Source organism: Peromyscus californicus, unplaced genomic scaffold (genome assembly GCF_007827085.1).
Source record: "Peromyscus californicus insignis strain IS unplaced genomic scaffold, ASM782708v3 Scaffold_7__1_contigs__length_154581171, whole genome shotgun sequence".
NCBI classification, from domain to species: domain Eukaryota; kingdom Metazoa; phylum Chordata; class Mammalia; order Rodentia; family Cricetidae; genus Peromyscus; species Peromyscus californicus.
This window is the reverse complement of record NW_026294595.1, coordinates 90,118,814-90,138,948: the sequence shown is the minus strand read 5'-3', so window position 1 is coordinate 90,138,948 and position 20,135 is coordinate 90,118,814. Positions and strand designations below refer to the sequence as shown.

Here is a 20,135-nt window from a genome sequence, read left to right as displayed (position 1 = left end):
ACTCCAGACAGCTGTGATTATTTTTTACTTTTGTCATTTTTCATCAAGCAACAGAGGACCAATGGGACAAGAACACAAATGTGAAATGATGGGCTCATTGAGACAATATTGTCCATGCAAAGATCCTCTGGAGAAAGACTCCGAGAGTTATAACTACTGTAGCATAAACATAGGGACTAAGTTAAACTTGTACATTTCTGTTGATCACTCCGTTACGTTGCCTCAAATAGTTTTAGAAGAGAAAAAAAATATATATCCTTGTTTTCCACACTATGTGTGTTGTTCCCAAAAGAATGACTGTCTTGGTTCATCAGTGAATTCACTATCCAGGAGAGACTGTGGTATATTTTAAACCTGTTGGGCCAATGAGAAAAGAACCATGCTGGGGAGCGCGATGGACAGTTGGCTGAACCTCAACACTCTGACTCCAGCGGCTAGAATGTGTTTTCATGCCCAGCCTTTGTTCCCCCATCAATGTGTCCTTTAGTTTCAAACAGATCTTTATAGTTTGTGCTTCATAAGCCAATTCTTATTATGATTTTGGGGGACTGTTCTTCCAAGAGCTTGCCAATGAAGATTTAGAGACAGAGCGAAGGCTTCTTCAAGTTCCGAGCCTTGGCTGTGGACAAAACAATCTTTAAGTTGGGCAGCTTTCCTCAACACACAAAAAAAAAGTTATTCATGGTCATTGCACCAGAAGTAGGATTCTATGAGGAACTCAAAGCTTGGGGGATAAAAAGGAGCAAGAGAATACTGTAACAAACTTCGTACAGAGTTCGGTCTTTTAATTGTTTCATGTTAGATATTCTATGTGTTTACCTCAATTGAAAAAAAAAGAATGTTTTTGCTAGTATCAGATCTGCTGTGGAATTGGTATTGTATGTCCATGGGATCCTCTTTTCTCAGCACGTGTTCCTCACTAGAAGAAAATGCTGTTACCTTTAAGCTTTGTCAAATTTACATTAAAATACTTGTATGAGGACTGTGACGTTATGTTAAAAAAAAAGGTGTTAAGTCACAAAATGCGGTAATAAATATTTCATTTTTGATTTTTTGTTAGGCTTTGGTGTTTTTAATGGTTTGAAGGTTGCAGGATGCCAGCTACTGTGTGCTGATGGAAGTAGGTGATGGCCCCTCCCCCGGGAAATTGAGCATATTTCAGATGTAACTTACCAACATTTTAAAAGTCATCATTGGTAGCTTTTCATTGTGTGTTTGGACTCTTAGGTTTCATCAGCAGAAAACTTCCAAAGGTATGAAACTGTGTGCATTTTAACCAGCTTGAGAAACCACCTTCAAAATGCCCAGCCTGTCTTATTATCGCCGCATGATGTTTTAAAAAGCAATTTCAGATAAAGCTTTTGCCTTATGCACCCACCACTAGAATCAAGGGTTTATTCCAACTTCGTTTTATATCATAAGAAATAATGTATGTGTTCAAACATGATTTATCAGCATTTCTCGCATCTTACTCAAATACTGTTGACTATGTAAATTAAAGCTTATATATAGATGTTTATAGCTAAGTAAACACCTTCTATGGAGTTGGAAATCCTAAGCTTAAAAGGATGCTTAAGCATTAATATTTAATACAAATGACCCAGTGCTATCCTTTTCCTGTAGATACTTTTTCCATGTGCAGGGATGCAAGTATGACAATTTGGTGGCTAAAGTTGTTTCTTTAAAAAAAGAAAAGGAAAGGAACAGACAATATGATAGCATTTTCAAAACTTCACTCGGTAATTTAGAGCTGCAAGCTCGTTGATATTGTACAGTGTCTGCTAAAGTGTGGGAAATGTGGACGAAGCTTGAGCACCCGCACACCGTAAGATTTTCCAAATAAACACACTGTCTAGGCTTTCCTAACTCCTGAATGTTGACTCCTCCATTTAAAGAGACAATAAACAGGAGGTAGATGGATGATTCAACTTGATAGGGGAAGAGTTCATTAATCCTCCAAACTGACACTTGGAAGCAATCCATAGTGGCATCTTAGGCAAGCCCTTCCATGTTCCCTCTTTAGACAGCCTTAATGGAAGCTCTCCATGTGAATGAGCAAGAGTATAAATAGCTATTGTTTTCTTTTATATTGTTAAGTAAAATTTTTATAAGTGCGTTTATCACTTTAATTACTGTACTGCTCTTTAAACCTAGGAATAGCGTTGCTTGACACAAACACACTGATCTTGTAAAACACACACAGCTTCTTTCCCATTTTCTCTGCTCCATTTCACATGGAGTCTTCCTGTAAAATTTAAATATTTGCATACGTTTACTTTAAATGCTCTGATGTAAACCCTGACAAGTTCCTCATTTCTAAACTAACTCTCACATCAGTTGAAGGGAAAAATAATTTATATTGGCAGCTGCTTCTTCCATTGCTTTCAGTAAGGTAAATGCTGAAGGGTTTCCTTGATGACAAGCTCATGTTTATAAAAAGTGTTTCATGGAGTTATTACATTATTCCACGAAGGGCGGAGCCCAGAACTGTTGATCCCTAGTTTGAATTCACAAATTCATCTTAAGCTGACTGTCTTGGCCAATCTGTATCCTATCATGCTAATTTTAACCTTAGATATTTAGAGATGAGTGATAATTGAAGTATTATCTATGCATTTCCTTGCCCCACCCCCACCCCATTCTATGACAGAGGGATGATGAATTTGTCCAATTTTTATAGTGCTTTTTATACCACCTCAGAAGGCGCTTGCTCCTCTCTCGGGTTTACTATTTAGTCTAAAGAGTTCCGATTTGGGTATATTTAAGAAAGACTCAGCTGTCAGACGTAAAGAAACTGGGAATGGTGTTTTGACAGCCATATAGTGTTAAAGGAAATACTGTAGTCTGAATAAAATTGCTTATGTTCTCCAAAACAAGAGTAATATAAAAACACTTTTTTATTTATATGGAAAAGCAAAAGCAGAAATAAACTCCAAAGGTTTCCCTTTCTTCAAGAAATTCCGAGAGAGAGAGCTGCGGTCGCCATCTGTTAAGGGTTGGGAATTGAGCAAAAAGCCACATTTTAAAGGAAAAGAAAAGTTCAGAGAAGGCTGAGTCTTCCACGCTCCCCCTCTCCTACCCATCCCCAGGTCAGCACCCTGAACCCCCACTCCAACTCCCTGGATGGGTCTGTCCAGCCCATCAAGGTCCTCCTTGCTGCCTGGCCCTCCCACTCCTGCGGGCCTGTTAACCCGGAGCAGACCCGGGAAGGGAAATGTGGCTAATATCTCTAGCAGCTGTCAAAAGGGGGGCCTTTCCTTCAAAGGGATCCTCCACAAATTCTCCATTAGTCTTGCAGGCCAGCAATTTGATAAGGAGCCTGGACCTCCGCTACAAGTTGCCACTATGCAAGAGGGTCCTCTGTTGAGGTGTCTACACAGGGTGGCCCTAGCTAGGTGGCCACCCTGTGGTCCAGGGGCAGGGGAGATGGGGAGGAAGGATGGGAGCAAGGAGGACCTGGCTGGCGGTAGTGCGTGCAGAAGGCCTCCCCCTTGCGAGTGTATTTGCTGCAGAGACGAACCCCCTGCAAAGTGATGGAGGGGATACGGAACAGTTTGTTTTGCAGTGATCAACTAGAGGCGTCGCGCGTGGGGAGCCCCCCGGAGTCCCACCGCGGCTGGAGAAAGGTGCAGCGCTGGACTCTGGCGGTCAGATCGTGATGAGAATGGGGACCGTCGGGGCAGTGTTTGAAGGGAGGTTTTAATATTAATAGTTTCGCTGTAGAGACAGAAGGGAGATTGCGTCTACTGCTCCTCCGGGCAGACTCTGGGTGACAGGAATGATGGATGATCCGGCAGAGCCCAGCGGCCCCTCCCCTCCAGCCCCAACAGTGTCAAAGCTACTTTAGCTGAGGCTTTAGAAATAAAATAAATAAACAGCATCGCCCCCTTCTCTTCGCACCGCCGCCCCACCTCCCGCTTTCCGACACCGATTTATGGATCATTATGAATCAATTACTGCTCTCAATACTTTCCCATTGGCTTAAATAAAACAGTGGAAAGATGAAAACGTGGGGTTTCGGTAGGGGACTTTTTTTTTTTTCTTTTTTGCCCCTGACAGGAACAATCGCAAAATCCATTATCTCATAATCAGAGGCCCTGGGTTAGGAGGTGAAGAGGAAAGAAGGGGGTCACTCAGGAAATAACGCGGGAGCGCCAGAGGGGGAGGTGTCGCCAGTCGCTGCCTTTGTGGTATTTGGTTTGTTTGTTGTGTGTTTGGGGTGTTTTGAACGCAGAGAAGAGGGGTTGCCCGTGAGACTCCTATGCCTATAAGTTCGATGACCTGACCCTTAAACTCCTTTGCCAAATCCTCCTGCAGTGTGTGCCTGGGCAAGCATCTCTTGGTGGCCTGGAGTGAAGTCGCACGTGGGGAAAGGTGTGGAAGAATGGACCGGTCTGCAGGGCAGATTTGCACTTTGTTATAGGCAACTGTGCCTGGGCGGCTGGGGGGCCGCGCGGGGACAGTCCCCCTCCCGCCACTCTGCCCCGTCCCGCATGCGGCTGGCTGGTTTTGTCTTGCAACTGTTTGGGATCTGGACAACCCCCCCTCCTGCCCCCACCTCGCCCGCCCGAGGCTTTTCTTCCCTCTCCGGCCTCTGGCGGGGCGGCGCTCTAGGTCCTTGTAGGTGTTTCTATGACTACATTGTGTGTGTGGGAGGGTCAGATGTGGGGGTTGCCCGAGAGAGGGCCGTTCCTGGGCGGTCATTTATCAATGTCACCCACATAATGATTCTCTCTGCAGCGTCCTATTGATGAGGATAATTACATTAGCTCAGAGTGACTGATCAATGAAAAACCACCACACAAAAACTTCTTCACTCCTCTATAATACCAAAAACCGATACAGAAATAACAGAAAGTCGGATTCTCTTCCCCTCCTCTATCCACCAATGGATTCTGCACCCCACCCCCCACCCCAGGACCCGGGAATAAAGTAACAAAATAGACCTAGGTTTGTTTCGTTCAAGGAGGATGCAATTTTGCCTGTGAATGCATTTGCTCTAAATGCGTTGGCTTCGTTCCTCCATTGGTAAAGAATATCAACGGATTTGCTACTGTGAGTGGCTTTTAGAGTGGTCTGTGGTTTTCCGTTCTTTTTATTTCTTTTCTCCCTATTGGACCTTACACACACACACACACACACACACACACACACACACACACACACTTCAAAAAATGATAGGCAATTCTTTTCATACATCAATGGAAAAAATTATTCTAGATCCCTTCTCTAGATTTAAAAAAAATAAAGCATTTGCCTTGATCGGGTTATCTTTTTGTCTTTATCACCCCACAAAGTAGGGCAATTAAAGATGTGATGTTGTGTGGGGATTGAGGGTGCATCCATTATATGGCGGCATAACTTGCTTTATTCTCGCATGAAAGTTTGCAGCTAAATTACGATTTCGCTTTTTCTAGACTTAGAAAATCAATATTTTCTCAATTAAAGAGAATTTTAATGCCTCACTTGCGAGTTGTTAAAGGCGCTGTAAATTTTATTGTAATGTTTCTTAGCTTCGGAGTAGATTCAAGAGACGTTTGTTCTCCAGGTCTTTTTTTTTTTTTCCCGTCTCAAAGATCCTAGCCAGGAACCTTCTCCTGGCTTCAGATGCAATACCAGCTACAAAGGTAAGGAGACTTCCACAGGGAGCCTGGCACTGGAAGGGATCCCTCCATGGCCAGAGGCCATTGTCTGGAGTATTTTCACCTCTCTGGGTCCCACCTCCCCCAAGTAACAGAAGTGTTCATTTAATCTTTCTCAGAGGGAAGTACCAGAGACTTCCATCGGCTCTGGGACAGCCAGAAAAAGAGGTGCATTTCAGAGGGACTCTAGACGCTTCCTAGTGCCCCCACCCCTTCCTCTTTTTCTCTAAAGCGTACCCCAGAATGACTCACAAAATCTGCCCTATTTGACGCTTGCCCCAGCTTCCTTCCGTGTCCCAGTCCGCTCCCCAGTCTCAGGAGCACCACTGTTTACAGATGTTTTCTCCTTCCACGCGCCCCACCTAGTAAAAGTTCTCGGAGAGAACTAACTGGTCCTGGTGTCTTAACAGCCCAGGTCTTGCTGCTGCTCTTTCCTGCAAACTTGAAGTCTAGTGACGTAGAGGATGGCATTGAACGGGGATTGCTGAGCTTCCGAAGGCCCAGAGAAGACTGGGAGTCCCAAGGCTCCCGGACTGGGTGAAAAGCAAGGTGGACAAACTTTATAAAAAAACCAAAGTAGAGAGAGCTGTGATGGGCTATAATGAGGGCTTAGGGTGTGGCAGAAAGTGAGTCTTTCTGACTTATTTATAATTTAAGAAGCGATCACAAAGGAATGCCCAAGGATTGCTACTTTTTTTTTTTTAAACCCAAAGTCTGTTTAAAAAGCGAGTCCTCAGAGGTGCCGGGAAGGGCCCGAGCATCTCAGAGGACCTACTCAGAAAGTTCCTTTTGCAATTCACTCTCAGTTAATTTGCTGGGAATGAGAAGACCCGGGAAAGGGCTCTGTGTGTGGGGAACGGAGGGCTTAAGTAAGAGTATGATGGGAAGGGGCACCTAGATATAATGAGACTGCTGTTTTAAGCTGGGCAGAAAAGGAGTGGGGTAGACAAAAAGACACACACACACACACACACACACACACACACACACACACACACACACACCAGTGCACTTTAAAATTATTCTCACCTACCTGCCTTCTTTTTATTTGCTTTTCTAACTACACATCATATGACTCCTATACATAGGTGGGGGGAATACTCTAGTGCATCGTGTTGAATGCAGACCCACCCGACAGATCCCCTATTTCTGTAGATTCCTGACGTGTAAGCCTAAACCGTTGCCTTTTTTTTTTTTTTTTTTTATCAAGGGAATCCGGCTTTGTTAATGTATTTGTACTTTTCTGCTTTCAGTCTACGTTCCTGCTTTGGAGGAAGGAGGAGGTACGAGGAGGGGGAGGGGAGCAGAACACAAAGACTTTATCTCGTTCTCACCAAGCAGGTTTCAGAATAGGAACTTAATGGGAAGAAAGAATAAAAATAAAAGAGGAGTGTGAGAACTGTGCACCACAAGTTTACCAGTCTGCGAATATTTTTTTTCCTTCTGAAGATTCTGTTTTCCTCATATTGAAACATTTTCCAATTTTAATCCTTTAGCAGACAAAACCTCAATATAAATATGACATGGGCCACTGGCAAAAAAACGAACTGAAACTCAGTGGGCAGAGGGGAGGGTGTAGGGAGAAGAGAGAGCCCTTTCTGATTAATAACTAGCAGGGTAATGTTGAGGGCTTTTTCTGCCCGATTGCCTTTTTGAATTAGAGCCGATTTCTTCACACTTCAATAGTGCCTGTCTCCTTTAAAATGACTGGCAGATCTGTTTCTCTTTTTTCTCTCCCTGAGACTTAATGATGTAAATTTTCTAATTAGTTAAATCATATTGCTTAAAGGGCTAATATTTACCGTGCAAGAAATGATTATTCTGATTTGGACCTCTTGAAATATTTCGAGAAATAACATTTGGCTTTTAGGTTGAGGGATGAGAGAGGGGGAGGCGCTGATGGAGTGAGGGAAGGCGCGGACCGGCAACATGTTAAATTAATAGTTCAAGTTGAGCTGGGCTCACACCCCAATTCCGCTTTTATTTTTCAATCAGCGAAGATTTAATTGGCAGCCCTCGGGCCGGGCGATCTGATATTTTCTCATTAGTTTCCCATCACTAATCTTGAGTGTTAGATTGGCTTACAGGTTGTCAACATTTGACCAATTTTATTTAGGGGGGGGCGCATTATGACTCCGGGATGTGAGATCTGCAAATAAATCCTGCTTGGATCAGCGGAACTAACAGGCGAAAAAAATGTTGACTATTCATCGTCGCATCTAATAAGTTGCATTAATGTATATTTCAAGACGCGTGATTATACGTGCGCTGTAAAGACACAGACGCAAAGAGGTCGGTGTGGGAGCACTAAGCTAGCTGAAGTGAAACGCAGATATATTTCGAGCCGAAGGTAAATAACCCGAGTAGAATCTCTGCTGAGGGTTTAGGAGCTATGATCCTCCTCCCCTTCCTCTTGCAGCTGCGTGAAACCGCCAAGCCTGTGTCGCCAGCTCTGAGCGGCTCGGCCGGTTGGTCCACAGATAACATCAGAGCGCCCCCTGCTGGCCAGCAGGACAGACCGTGGCGGGCCAGCCCCCTGCGAAGCCCACGGTGTTTTTCTGCGCTCCCCACCCTCCCTTCCTGCTCTTTCCACCGTTCCCACCCGTGACCGGCTGCAGCAAGGGAATAGCTTGTCAAGGCTGAGCATTTAAATGAATAAATGATGAAAATAATAACAAAATAGGAAGGTACCCACACCTTCACTTGGCCTCGGGGAATAAACGACCAAATGCCTTAGCAAAAGGATACATTTTAAAAAAATCTCTTTATTCTGTGGGGTTTTGCTGTAGTTTGTTTTTTTCCCCCCTTGCAGGTTTAACGTCCAAAGAAATGTTTTAATGGATAATTCAGAAAGTTTTTTTTATTATTGAAAAATAGATATCTGATGAGGGGAAACCAGGAACGCCAAATAATATTTCTTGTATTCGAAAAATTAAACTCCTGGGGGAAATTTCACAGTTTCACAAAAGTCTACAGGAATCGCTTTTGGAATTTAGGCAGTTTCCAATTTGGGGTGACCCTTTTATGCACAACAAAGAGGATCTGTCCCTCTCTGTCTGTCTTTCTTAGTTGTCACCGTATCTACACACAAATAGGTCTTTTCCACGCGTATTTTCTTTTCTGGCCCTGCTTTCTCGCTTTTGCTGGAGGCAGAAAGGGTGGCTGGAGCGCACCCCAACATCGCGCCAGAGTGCGGGCATTTCATCTCACCCAGTGCAAGGTGCGCTGCACGGTTTCAGAGGGTTGGGGTTCGGTGCAGAGCGGCATCCTTCCAATGTCCGGATTACTCTTGCCTGGGATTTCTGCGCGGTGGGGAAGGCGAAGGCTCACAGGTAACGCCAGCCCAGCTCCACCGTCTGTGCTCCTGGGAGGAGGCACTGGCCCCTGCAGCCCAGTCTCAGAAAGGTCTCCCCACCTCGGTCAGACCCCCCACACCAAGCGTTGTCTATCTACCATGCGGAACGACTTTAGCTTCTCAGGGAGTTTTGGGTTTTGTTTTTAAAGAACCAGATTGTGGGGTTTTTCTGAGAACAATTCTGAGGAGCGAGGCTCTGGGGAAGGAAAGAACGCGGCAGGGAGGACAGCAGCTAAAGGTGCGTCTCCTTTCTTTTCTCCCCAGGGCGCCCAGCTCCTGGATTGCGCAATCCGTTCTCTCTTCTGCTTCTCGGCAGTTTCCACTTTCATAGCTCAGCCCCCACCCCCACCCCCACCCCCGTTTGTGGATGCTGGAGGGCTGGGTCAGGAACCCTGGGGCCCCACAGAAAGGGGCACTTCTAGGACAAGGCAGTGATGGGCGATAACCTAGATCTTCTGGACAGAATAGGGATGCCTCAGTGCAGCTGAGCTTGAAAAATTGGTGGGGGCTATTGTGATAACTGAGATAAATTTAAATATTTATTACCAAGCAAGCTGTTATGATGGGAGGGAATCTGTTTTGAAGCTCATTGCATTCAAAGTTACTTTAAAAGTATATTCTCCGGGGAAGCCTGGCACTGAGGTTGACTTTTCGAAAGGTCCCCTTTAAGCTCAGGAGTGTAAGAGAAGTTACTTCCCAACACATGGGCTGCCTTAAATATATGTGTATATAGGTATATGCATGCACATGAAATGCATAGCAGTCTAGATAGCTATATAAACACAATAAAACAAACACAAGGAAGACAGTGAACCTCACTGCAGCTGAACTCGGAACAAGAAGTACTTCAGCAATATACTCTCACGGGTGGAAAAAATGTGGAAATGCTACTGTGTTTGCTTACGTCTAGCTTAATCAAATTGGGAGACATTGGCAGTCTGGTCAGTGTTCTAAGTAAATTGATGCAAAGGTCCCCGAGAAGAGACAGAAAATACCCTGCCATTAATCTTAAACCACTTGAAGATTATGATTGAAACAATGAGATCTCTAAGACTTAGCTTCTCAAATGGCTGTTAACAGTCCCGTGCCTATATTGTGGCAACAAAATTAACTCTCCAAGAGGAATAGTGCTCTGTCTTTTAAAAAAAAATCTTTGTTTTTGTTTTGCTTTAAAGACAAAGAAAGGAAAAATCAGCCAAGGAACCTGCTTTAAACACTCTGGATCTGTTGCTGGTGAGAGATTGTCCTTCACTTGTGGTGTGCTCGGTTGGGTTACAAAGGAAAAGGAATTGAATGATGCCTCCCTGGGATAAAAAGAAAGCACTAATATCAGGTGATAGTTTCCCCTCTTCCTTAGAAGAACTTAGTTAATTTTTATTTTTTAATGTCCAGCGATTTTGCAGTTGAAAGTTGTGCAAATGTAAAAGATGTTCCCTTGTCCACGGCTATCAGCCGACTTCTGTCACTTGAGGGCTGCAAGCTTTTGTATCAATTAAAGAACGTGGGAAAGAGAATTAGATACCGATATTGTACACTTTCAAGTAACACCACCCCCTCCCCTCAGGCCTGCATTTGAATGGGAGTAGTGTTACTATTTCCCCTAATAACCAGAGACCCACACTGAACCGAAAAAGAGGGCTGAGCACTCCATCACTGGGCGTTCTGACAAAGATGTAGCTGCTCTTTGCCCCTAGAGTCCTAAGTAAGGATGTCCCCACACACACGCAATGTTTTTCTTAGAGACTTGGGTGGACCTTTCAGAGAGATCCTGAATAATTAATATTAAAAAAAAAACTAAATGCTGAACAAAGAGAGGCAGGTAGCAACAATAACAACAACAAAAAGATAAAATAAAGGGTGCTAAAAATTATTTTTCAACTCTGCACAGTTGCAGATGCCGCAGGATCAGAGCATCTCAACCTCTCTCCCGCGGAGAGAGCTTGCACTGGAGCGATATCTCCACCAGAGACTCAGGAAACAGAGGGTGTCTGCGGAGAGGGGAGAGGATGGGACCTCCTAGCGCCTGCTCTTCCCACCTGTTCCCTGCCACCAAACTGGAGCGAAGTGGCCTCCAGTCTCCAAGGGGCACTCACGAGGGTGTGTCGCCAAACCAAAGCCCAGGAGCCTGCCAAAGGGAAAAGACCTATGGGTCAGAGGCACATGCCACTGCCTGTCTGGCTGCCTGGCCGGCCGCCTGCGCTTGGGTGGACAAAAGGCTCACAGGTCACGCTGGTGTCCTAGCTTCTGTATGGAGGGAGCAGGCGCTGTAGTGTGGGCGCGAGCGCTGGGACACACGTGCACTGGTGTCTGTATCAAGCCTCAGACGTCAACTGGGAAAGTTCCCGACCCTGCGCGTCCCCTTCCACAGATCCTACCGCATCCCCACCTGCTACCTAGGTCCCCCAGAGCCACACCCGGACAGGTGTGCCAGCCTTGAACCGACAACCTCAGGGGAAAGACCCAAGCGAGGAGAGGCGAAGGTCGTAGGATGGGCGGGGTCAAGAAGAAGGATGGAGTTCCTCGAGCTTGGATAGTCCTACGTTGCAGCGTTGCAGCGACTGTCACCACACTCAGTCTTTCCCGCCCAGACCTACCCAGTCTAAAAGGCAAAGAGATTGATTCTGGCAAACAGCGGACTCTGGGAAACCTCGGGGGTTGCCACAGACTCCTGAGACTGGGCAGGCTTGGCTTAGGTTCGAAAACACGGTTTTAATTTTCTTAATGAAGGCACGCTCTAGAGCTCAGCTGGTAATGGCTGTGCCGAGTTTAATAGACTTCTGTCGACCAGCAAAAGACGGATAACTATCGGTTATAAGTAATCTGCTCTAATGCAATTATTTTTCCAGGTTCAAAAGTCATTCTGCAGAGAGGGCAGGAGTGAATTAAGCCCCCAGGGAACTGTGGACATAGGACACAAGACCGCCTGAAACCGGATCTGAACCTGGTTGGAGAGATACTTGGGCTTGGGGGAGGCGTCCAAGGCTTCTCTGACCTCAATGTTCCCACCTCCCCTCTCACCTCTCACCCATCCATCCTTCTTCCTCCACTATTGGTCCCTGTCTCCTTTCCATCTCACTCTTTTTTTTTCCCCTCAGCTCTTGAAGAGTGAATGTTAATTCTCTCTCCTCTATTTACCTCATGTTTGGGGGTGGGGTTGTAATTCAGACTGTCTATTGAGTCCAAAGTATTTCACTCATACAGAAGTCACTATTGGACTGTCAGGAGTTGAAATGGAATTGTGTGTGATGTTTAGAATATCAGTGTGGTCATGAACACACAGCTAATAATATATATATATATATATATATATATATATATATATATATATTTCTAGCTGAACATGGAACCAAGCCCATCTGTGTCACCATAAAGTTAGCCTACTTTGAAGTTTTTACACAAATTATCATTCCAGGCAGTTTTTATTTGGAATTACCCAAGCTCTCCTCAGCTATCTACTTCACTTGGCCCGAAACACAAACCTCAGGGAATCGTGATTTAAAGATATAAAAACTAGAGGGAGTCGTTAATTTTCCTTCGCACAGAAACCAAGCCAGGAACCCAGTGTGCCCAGAAAGAGCATCTGGGGAGCCTGGGGCTTCTGGCAGGAGCACTTTACCCCCAGACCAGCTGCAGGACAAAGGAGGTTCTTGGAAGGAGTGCTAAGAAACCCGAGGTGTCCATTCCAGACCCGAGAGCACCACCACCCACCTCCAGTGTGAGAGAACCGTGATGTAACTGGAATGCAGCAAAGCCCACTCCTCACTCCTCCGTAGCCTTGCGTGTTGCATGCACTATACGCCAGCCCCATCTTATTCTTTCCTTTTTAAAGTACAAGCACAAAGCTCTGCAGTTACTATCTCCTCTCCTTTGCCCCAAGCCTGCCCCATCCCATGCCTTCTACAGCAAGAAGGTTAAATGGAGCTAAACCCCGTGGACACCCCTTCTTCAGGTCTCAGCAGCTGAGGGCACAGCTGGCATCTAGTCATAGGAAGTTGAGAACAGCCAAGAGGGAGACCCTCTTACCTCCTGGCCCTGTAGTGTACACCTCTCCTAGAGGGTCGGAGTTCTGCAAGAGGTGTGGGCAATTCTGGTTTCTCTCCCTCCTTCCCAAGCTCTTCCTAAGCTCCTGGGTCCTCAATCCTGAAGGATTCCCAGGGCTTGCAGACTCTGGACAGAGGGAACACATGGGATTTGTCATCTAATTGAAGAGGAGGTGGCCTTGGAAAGTCACCAGCCAAAAGAACCACATTCAGCTCATTAAGTGCTGAGAATCCAGTAGCCTTTAATTAAATCCTGAGAAAAGTGCGAGAAGTCACTGGCCATGCCACTCAGCCCTACTCTTCCATCCTGTCACAGTCACCCCTACCTAGGTCTATTATCCAATCAGAGGGCAGGCCCGCAGCCACTGTTAGTTGAGGGACTATAACAATGGAACAATGAAGCCCAGAAAGCCCCCAGGCTTTTGCTATGGTTTCCTGTAGTAGGAGAGCAGAGGAAAGAGACAGTCTGCCCCCAAAGTGGCTTTTTAAAGTCCCCCCCTTAGATGAGCAGAGTTGAGAAGGACTTGATAAAAGTGAAGACAAGCCTGTTAGTTACCTTCTCTACCCAGGAAGCAACCTGTATATGTTAAAGAGCCCATCTCTGCTCTCACCAGCCAAGACACCTGAGCAAGGCATCTCAGGGCCCCTGACAACCTCTCCTCCAGAGTTCTGCGTTCCTGAGCCCTCTCAGGCCATCTGACCTCTGAAGCAAAGGACTAGATTGGTCTGGAGAACATAGGCCTCAACAGGAGGCCAGGTTCTCTCTCATTCACGCATTTGCCTTATGAGGAAAACATTTCTCTTCCATTGTTTTTGCTGTGATATCAATGTATGATCACGTGCACATTGTGCTTAGAGTTGTCTAAAGTGGACTGGCTTGAACATAGTACACTTTTTTTTTTGTTTTGTTTTTTTCGAGACAGAGTTTCTCTGTGTAGCTTTGCATCTTTCCTGGAACTCACTCCATAGCCCAGGTTGGCCTCGAACTCACAGAGATCCTCCTGCCTCTGCCTCCCGAGTGCTGGGATTAAAGGCGTGCGCCACCGCCACAGTATACTCTTAAAAACAAAACAAATATGGATAGAGAGCCTTGAGCACCCGGGACCCTCTTCCACTGCCTTTCCAAATAAGATTTACTGGCCATTGTACTTACTTTGAGACAGGGCTCACTGTGTAGCCCTGGCTAGCCTGGAACTTGCTATGTAGACCAGGTTGGCCTTTAATTCACACAGATCCCTCTGCCTGATTCCCAAGTGCAGGGATTAAATGTGTGTGTCAGCCACAATACTAGGCAAGATAGGAGCATGGCAGCTTAATCCCATAATTCTAGCACTTTGGAGGAAAGCTGAGGCAGGAGGTTCACCATAAATTCCATTCAAGACTATGCAGTACGAGCCTGTCTCAAACAAACAAGAATCTGAGGTGACAAGAGCTTCACAGACAATACTCCTCGAATAATATATGGTTACATCTTTATGCTCCCTTAAAAGAAGTCGGGGCGACCCTGTGATGTCAGAGACGAACCTTTTCTGCTTCTGTATTTACATAGCTTTCCCAGTCATACAGGTTAAGTCATCTGCTCCCAGGGTGCTTTGCCCACCACAGCAGTGTGAAGAAGGTATTCAGTCTTACTTTACAGCACACCCACAAGCTTCAGGACTTTATGTTCAAGGCGAGTGTAGAGTCGGGTCATGGGTATCAACTAGTTCAGATAACCCACCTCAATCATCACAATTTTATTTTTAACTTATGTTCAATTTGATTTCCCTGCGCTGTTCTTAATAAACTTTAAAAAACCCAACAGGAGTACACGATACCCACCCTCTCCTATGATACATTTGTAAAATCATGTCCTATAAAGCTCCCTTAACGTCCCCATGGAAACCAAGGTCTCTCCAATTAGATTGGGAAACATGGCTATCATGTTAATTCAAAGGCAGTTGACTCAAAGAGCCATCAATGGTTAGTAAATTCTGACAACTTTTCTAGCATTTCTCTGAATTTCCAAGCCGAGATCTGCAGGCTTGTTGAGACATTCCCTATATGTGCAACGGTCATCATTCGGATGGAGCCAGACAATGGATAAGAAAGCAGCTTTCAAAGATGTAGTTGACAATTCATTCCTCTTCTTTCTGAGGCATGGCTCCCCATGTAGCTCCTGCCTGGCTTGGAATTCACTGTCTCCAGCCTGCCTTGAACTGGCAGCATTTCTCACACCTCACCCTCCTGAGCACTGGCGTTACGGACATGCACAACCGTAGCTATTTTTTAAAAATTCATTTCTACCATCTACCCAAAGTTTTCTAGGCATTATTTAATAGATAACGAAGTTCTCCAGACTCATGCAAGCCACATCTGGAAGCACTTCCTCTGCCCTGCCCATCACCACCCCCTACCAGAGAAAGCAACAGCCTAAGGATCCCCCCCCCCATCATATGATAGCATCAGCTTTTAATCAGTGAAAGGCACTCCTATTTAAATTTACAGGATGACTCTTTATTTCATTTATCTTTTCTTTTGGAGGAAAGTGAAACAAGAGCACCACCCTTATTAATTATAAGATTGATGGGGTGAAAAAAGCCAAATGAATTTGGCTTGCAAATTATTAGTGGAGGTATGAATATTTATGAGTGTGCCAGGAACTGCAGTCATGAACCCTGGGTATCAAGCTTGGGAGACAGTCAGACCAATGCCTTCCATGAGGCTCAGCCTTCCCAAATCTGACATGACATAAACGGGAAACTTCTAAATTAGACACAGGGTGGGCTCCCATCAAATAAGTTACTTTTTTCCCCAGTGTGTGGGTAGCCTTGCTAAAGATGAACTCATTTCCAAAGCCTCTGTCATGAGCTTTAAGAATCTTTTACAATGAAAGGCAGATAAGCTGTATGAAGAAGATCTTTGTGTTTTTTCCTACTTGATATTCATCTATTTTAAATTGTTTTCTGTAAAATATTTGTGCTATGCAATTTCAAAATGTAAAACTGTTTTCATTCAGTGTAAAAATACTGGAAAGCTAAAATATTCCAAGCATAGACGTGACTAAGGTGTGTGTGTGTGTGTGTGTGTGTGTGTGTGTGTGTGTACACTTATAATATATATGTATGTATGTATGTATGTATATGATATAGTGAAGCACCCTTTTAATCCTAGAACTCAGGAGGCAATGGCAGGTGGATCTCTGAATTTGAGGCTAGCCTGATCTACACAGTGAGTTCAAGGCCAGCCTGATCTACAGCAAGAGGAGCCTATCTCCAAGAAAGAAAGTAAGTAAATGAATCAAAAGCAGGATTCAGAAATCTGAAGAAAAAAACCCCCTCTATCTTCCTCTCTACTGGACCTGGCAGAATGTCTTGAGCTCTTTGGAAGGGGTGCCAGGGGTCTGGCATTGAATGAGCTCAGTTTCTTTACCCATTTCTTTCTGCCGGGTGTGTGAGCAGGGGCTGATCGAACCCTATATAAAAATGACTCCCTGTGACATCAGAGTCTGCTTTGTAGATCCTCTTTGAAAGCGGAGACAAGTTGTGTTCAAGACAGAGACACCAAGCAATTTAAAAAATGCTCCTCAGATTTTCTGGAAAAACAAAACAACAACAACAAAATGCTCAACCAGTGTTCTCCCTCCTCCACAATGCTAAGTGGATATTTGTGATAAATTGTTGCTTTATGTATATCCTGTCTCGATTTGTCTTTTTTCGGTAAGGATGTAATTTTTTTTTTAAAGAAATGACACTACCGACAACAGTTTACTTGAATTCACCAACCTTGAAATTGATGCATCTCCTATCAATCACTTTCTGGAGACACAGTGAAGCACATTCCACATTTGTACATCAATAGTGGCACACTCACATCCGTGCTGTTCAGTTTAAGTGCACTGCAGGACGGCATGTCACACTTTCCTGGAACATCCTTTGGGTCAGTCATCTGCTCGTCACATTCTTAACCTAATGAAAGTTCAAACTACAATCTCTACTAGTAGATTTTTGAGCTGAAAGGCGGCCTTGAGGTCATTTGGTGTGGTCCCCTTATTGTTCTGACTCAGAAGTGGAATTTTGCAGATGGCAACTGACTAGTCCAACTCAAAACTCACTAGCTATAGGGTCTGAAAGGACCCCGAGGGTCTTAACACGAGGTTAATTTTTCCTATTATCTGGTGCCTTCCCACTTTCTGATGCCTGTAGTCCAGCAGTAGTTATAGCATTTAACATAAACTTTTCTAACATTTTCCCTGCCACTGCAGTGGCAGGGTGATTCTTATTAAATAGTAATAAGGTATTGACTGTCCTGCCTGCCAATATGAAGATTGGTTGTTGATCTGTGATGCCTGTATCGATCAGCTAAGAATAAGGTCTATCCTCTACCTTCGCTATTGGCACAAAAACAAATTTTGTATTAATAGAACTACAACTTTCCTTATTTATTGGTTGTACCTTAGTTCAGTCAATCAAGCTAGAAACAGACATAAATAGGAATAACAGAAAGAAACACCTCAAGATCTAAAAAAGTATCCACTAGGGCTATTGAAACATGGCCAGCGTTCCTTGGCGTCAACACATGGCTTCCTTATTGGTAAGTCTCACACCTCGGTCTTCTTCATCCCAGGTTTAATTTCACACAGACTCGCGCTTTTTATACTAGGGGGCATCTTATTCAGTTCTGAAACGATCTTCTATTTGTGACGGGCTCTTCCGTCACCTTGTTATTCCTGTAGCTTGCTGTCAGAAACGTCACTCCCAGTCTCCTCTGCACGGCTCTTCACCTGCTGTGGAGTGATTGGGAAGCTCTGTTCTCTTCTTCCCCTACAGCATACAGTGAGGGCGTGGGCGAGCCCGCTCAGTGGTTAAAGCACTTGCCACACAAGTGTGAGAATCAGAATTCAGATCCCCAGAAGCCACATGAAGGCCAGGTGGGCACGATGGCTGTCCTCTACTTCCGGTGCTGGGGAGGTGGAAACAGGATCCTGAGATCAAAATGGATAGCTAGCGTAGCCAAATCGGCAAGGGCTGGGTTCCAGTGAGAGACCTTGACTCAGTACATGAGGTGAAGCACATTTTGGGTTGGTTTGGTTTGGTTTTTGAGACAGGGTCCCTTTAAACAGTCTTGGCTGTTCTGGAGCTCTCTATGTAGACCAGACTGGACTCGAACTCACAGAAATCCTCCTGCTTCTGCTTCCCCAGTACTGGGATTAAAGGTGTGTGTCAGGTGACATGTATTTGAAGAAGGCTCCTTATGTCAGCCTCAGGGTTCCATGTACACTGCCCACACACATGCTAACACTCGTATACACAAGCAAGCAACACATACATGCACATGAAAAAGAAATTGAGCACTTTCATTTTCTATCCTTCTCCTCCTTGCCCAGCCTGAGGTCTGTCTTAAGTCTACTAAGGAACATTCATGATTTCTCTCTGAGATAAGGATTTTTATCCCAGCAACTTCTTTATAGATTCACATACCTAACTTCTGTGGGAAATGTTTACATATAAATATTTGGGGGAGTGTTTTTTTTTTTTTCTTTTTCTTTGAGACAGGGTCTTCTTACACATCTTGGAACTCTGTGTAAACCAGATTGGCCTTGAACTCTCAGAGATCTGCCTGCCTCTGCCTCCCAAGTACTGGGAGGATTTGGGTGTATTTTCTGAATCTATGATTAGGTTGAAACCCAGACAGAAAAGAAAAAAAAAGCATCTTCTAATATAGAAAGTTTCAAAGCCAAAAAAAAAGCAGATGTTTGATTTAAAATATATATATGTATATATCTAATATATATAAATTAAAGTCTCAAACTTTTAGGCATTTAAAAGTTTTTCTCAATGATTTTCCCTCTACTCTCTTCCCATTTCATTATTTTTTCATGAATATGATAAATGGTCATTAAATCTAAGCATTTTTTATCTAATGTTTATAAAAACTGGTAGGTTTTCAAACAGATGTGGCCTGATACGGTTCAGTGAATTTAGTGGACTTCTCATATAAATGGAATACTAACCATACAGAAGATGGATTTTATGCCCTTGTTTACCTCTTCTAGAAGGCACCCTTATTATAATTACAAATAGTGTTTATTGCATGTTGTGCAATAGACACATCGTTGCCCAGACATGCGCAAACCTTCACTTCTCATTGCCATCTAGATCTACAATCTGAGGTAACACTGAGGATGCAAAGACACCCACATGAGTAGAAGGTGTGGCACCCTGAGGGTGTTCTTTTCCAGGAGAGAGAAAACGCAAAGGAGCCTAATTTGTGACGGAACAAACACTCATCCTTTCGTTTTGCATTTCCCTGTCAGACTCCAATAGGTGGTTGGAAAGAAAGAACAGCTCATTTCACTGCATTTACTTTTACCAATTAAGGATGATGTCGCGGGAACATCACTTCCTTTTCTAACTTTCCGTGGTATTTTTAATAATCCATGCCATGTATTTTTAGTTATACGTATGTGGGTGTGTTTGTGTCTCTGTGGGCATGCACAGGTGAGTGGCAGAGTTCAGAGGTGCCAGAGCCCCTGGAGCTGGTGGTAGAGGTGCTTGTGAGCCTTCTGATGTGAGTGCTGGGAACCGAACTCAGGTCCTCTTCGCGAGTGGTATGTGTCTTTAATTGCTGAGCCATCTCTCAGCCTCTAGCCTTTTCTTGTAAAAAATGATTTATTTATTGACATGCGTATATGATTGGGAGAGTACACACACGGAGGTCAGAGGACCACTTTATTATCAGTTCGATCTTTCTACCTTCACGTGGGTTCCAGGGATCAAACTCAGGTCAGCAACCTTACCCAGCAACTGTTTCCATCTGCTCCACTGTCCACCCGCTTCTAAGCTGTTCAAAAAGGGATTGATCAGTAAGGAGAAGGAGGTGGCAGCTAGAGCGGCCTATGTGGACAGCACACACCAGCCCAAGCAGGAGAGGCAATGGGTTCAGACATTGCTTTCTGGTCACACCAGAAGCATATTAACAACAACAGCTCCTCAATAATTAATTATGTGACATTAGCCAAATTAATCAATGCATCTCGACCTTGTATTGGAGCTTTTAATTTTGAATTTTGAATTTTATGTGCATGAGTGTTTTGCCTGCGTGTATGTTTGTGCATCA

General features: G+C 44.5%; 1 protein-coding gene and 1 long non-coding RNA gene across 2 annotated transcripts in view; both read left to right on the top strand.

Annotated features, from left to right (window-relative positions):
* The window catches only part of Meis2 (Meis homeobox 2), a gene marked incomplete at its 5' end in the record, with an annotated part of 207,869 nt that extends 206,815 nt beyond the window's left edge, over positions 1 to 1,054 (top strand). The window contains one exon of the mRNA XM_052723697.1: positions 1 to 1,054. This exon is cut by the window's left edge and continues 375 nt beyond it.
* A 5,866-nt stretch (positions 1,055 to 6,920) lies between these two features.
* On the top strand, positions 6,921 to 18,700 carry LOC128102032 (uncharacterized). The gene is made up of 3 exons (XR_008215304.1): positions 6,921 to 8,974; positions 10,173 to 10,330; positions 10,886 to 18,700. It is a non-coding gene; the product is annotated as an uncharacterized LOC128102032 (long non-coding RNA).
* Positions 18,701 to 20,135: the final 1,435 nt, after the last annotated feature.